This window comes from Ipomoea triloba, chromosome 1, assembly GCF_003576645.1.
Source record: "Ipomoea triloba cultivar NCNSP0323 chromosome 1, ASM357664v1".
NCBI classification, from domain to species: Eukaryota; Viridiplantae; Streptophyta; class Magnoliopsida; order Solanales; family Convolvulaceae; genus Ipomoea; species Ipomoea triloba.
In genome coordinates, this window is record NC_044916.1 from 16,749,702 (window position 1) to 16,753,333 (window position 3,632).

A 3,632-nucleotide genomic window follows, 5' to 3' on the forward strand; every position below is an offset into this window, starting at 1 on the left:
CTAACGTTCTAGGCTAAACAATGTTCAACAATGAAAGTGAGGGAGTATAGTCAGTGCCAATGCCACTCTCGTGGACCTCGGACTATCATCAAAGTTCCAATCCCATTCTCGATCATAACAATTAGAATAGGTGAGGCAATTGATTAAACACCTTGTGTGCATAAACCCTTCCAACTCCCCTTTCTCGAGGGTAAGTTAGAAATGTGAAAGGTTTGGCTATGGTGAATCTCGATTCTCATAGGTGAAACACCAATTCCATTAATCTCTTGCAAAGTTGGGCCCTAACCAAACAACAGTCAAACAATTCCCTAATTTCACAATCACATTCGTTTTGGAGGCATTGCAAAACCTAGATTTGGCAATTCAATTCATGTTGACATTCATAGAAAGCAATTTAATCTAAATCCTTTGGATTTAACTACTCATAGTGAAATTGATAAACTAAAAGCAATTGAAATAATATGCAATGAATTCAAGTTCAAAAGTAATTTGTGAAATGAGAAAGTACATTGCAATTAGGGTTTCGATTTTAGAGTTTTATGATTGATTTTTTTATTTGGTCAAAAGTGATTCACTTTTTACTGCTTAAGGTCTAATATTTATGGTTTAGATTTAAAATTTAACTTTTTCGTTGATTTTATAAAATTTACCAAGTTTGTATATTTCGTTGTTAAAGATTGCATATTTAAGTGTTAAAGTTTGCACAGTGGAGTTGATGATAATTACGAAAACTTTATAATATTTATGAAAATGACTCCGTTCATTTTTTATTTCATTTCCCATCCTTAAGATCTTGTAGATCAAATGTTTAGATTTATCCACAAGTTTCTCATATGGTGAGTGGTTCTCATATGATTAGGATTTTATATATATATATATATATATATATATATATATATATATATATATATATAGGCCCCTATTCACATGAGGACACTTTATATTGAGGAATATGAGGTCTAATCTTAACTATCCAATATCATGAAATTAATGGTAAAGATTACAATGTGATATGGTATCATATCAGGCCACAATAATGGTAAGAAGGGTAAAGAAGAGATTTTAGCTTTGGTAGTAATTCAGGTAGGATTAATATTTACAAACTTAGCATTTCAGGATCACTATTATTAAGGAATGAATTGAGTTTTACCAAGGAACATTGTAGTGTCTGGCAGCAATAAACGTGAAAGGAAATACGGAGCATAAATCAAAACAATTGGAGTCTGGTAACATCTTATAGTATTCATTAAATTGTTATACTGATATTACAAATATATACATATATCTTGGGAGTTCATTACAAATAAGTTGTGTGCCATCCTAATAAAAATTGTATGCCCTGCAATAGAATACCGTGTGCCCGTTAGTTCAAAACTGTTAGATTTAAAACTGTTGGCGAAATGAACACATTACATTCACGAATAATCCATTACAATTTTTATTAAGTATTGATTATAAGCATCACTCCATCCGTGTGTATATATGTTGTGCCACTGCATGGTTAGTATAACAAATTTAATTTCACTCAAGCACTACACACTTAAGAAATTGGTGAAATGTTACATGAAATAGGACTCAAAAGTGGGTTTGGGAAAACATGAAAGTATTAAAGGCATTAGTAATAATTTAATACCAGAAAATCACATATATATAGTTGTGAGCGAATATATAATTTAGTGCGTGCCAATTATCGGTCAATTGTTTGCCAATGTATGAAGCAGAAACAGTTTGAATGAAATATAAATGGAGGTCTGGTATTACAGTTTCTGGTAAAGTGTGTGCCATTGTTTGGTTAAATGTGTGCCAACATTTGATAAGTTGTATGCCATCTATGTTATAGGGTGCGGTTTAAAAACCCTATGTACACCACTATGCACAATTTGTACATAATAATAGTAGATTTTGTAATTACTATAGTTATAATTTAAACAAAATGGCAGCGGACATTTTTTTAGATTTATGAATATAAAGACGAGTGGAAAGCCGAATTATATAGTCATAAATGTGTATAGCGTGTGCACCATCATATTGGAAGTGTAACTTCAAGCATAAAGAAATGCATATTTTAGATGAAAAAAAAATATGGAATTCGTATTTATGAGTTACAATTCAAAAATGACAACAAAGTTTTTACGAAATATAAAATGAGGTCCTATTGTTAGCCAAGGTAATAGCCAAGGTGGCATCCTAACTCTAACAGTAGGAAACTTTTCCCGCTCCTCCGCGATTAAATCAGTATCCGGGGCATCACAAAGAGGGTCCCGCTGCATCCTTGCTAAGAAAGGAACTGGACCTTCAACAAACTCGTCATCATCATACGGCAATTGGGACGCACACCCCACCGAAGGAGCAGTCCTAACCTTTTTTGCTGCAACCAAGAAATAGTTGGAATATGAAAGAGATAACAAGCAATAGACTACATAAAAAAGTAACAAAAAAATCCACCACTATACATCTATAAAAATAAAAAAAACACTAGACAACCAAGCTAAACTAGTGTAGACAACCAACTAAACAACAAATTAACTATACAAAAAAAGCCACCCGTAGGCACACAACAATTCTAACTCGTGCACACGAAGACCTCCAATTGGGCAGACAACACAGAAAAAAAAAAAAAAAAAACAATCGCACTGCCATACATATACAAAAATCCAAAAAAAAAAAAAAACAAAAAACTATACAACCAAACTAATCAAGAATACAAAGCACATTCAAGAACTAATCAAGAATACAAAGCACATTCAACAACCAAAAATTCAAACCCTTAGCGACCTAGCATTTTAATACAAAAAAAAAACAATATTATTGATTTCCACCAAAACACTACCAGGAACATAACCATCCACATAGTGCACACAATTAAAGACCCTTGGCACACAACATTCATCACAACGACAACCCCCACATTTAAAAACCACAATGACAACTCTTAATATTCAGTATTACAAACACAACTATATGTTAAAAAAAATTACAATCTCAAGCTAATTATTTAAAAAAATATTGTGTTCCCTAATTAGGGTTGCTATTAACATGCAGTTGAAAATATGAACAGATTTGAATTTCTCCCCACCGCTAAAACATATATAGTCAAGCATACACTGTTCCCTAGATTGGCACACAATTAAACTAGCAAAAATCCACCAGATATAATAAAAGAGATTCCAGTAAAAAGAAACTATAATAACTATAATGAGAAATACGCATGCACCGATTATATGCATCACCATATTGTTAATTTTAAGAGGTTCTAATCCTTTGGTGGAAAAACCCCCTTGTCACACAACATTATGAAAAGATAAATCACGAAAGAATGCACAGAAAATAACCAAGAACCACGAAAGAATCAATAAAAAAGAGAAAAAGAAAAGAAAAGAAAAACAGAATGCCCAGCAAACCCTACCGGAAAACACCATCTCCAACCACAACCACGAAAGAATCATTAAAAAAAACTGCATTATGAAACAAACAACTAAAAACCCCCCCAAACTCTCAAAACCTCACCACTACTGGCAACAACACACCAAGAACCTACCGGAAAACACCATCACCAACTACAAAACACAAAAGAAACATTAAAAAATTGGAATTTGACCAGAAAACCACAAAAAAAAAAAAAAAAAAAAAAC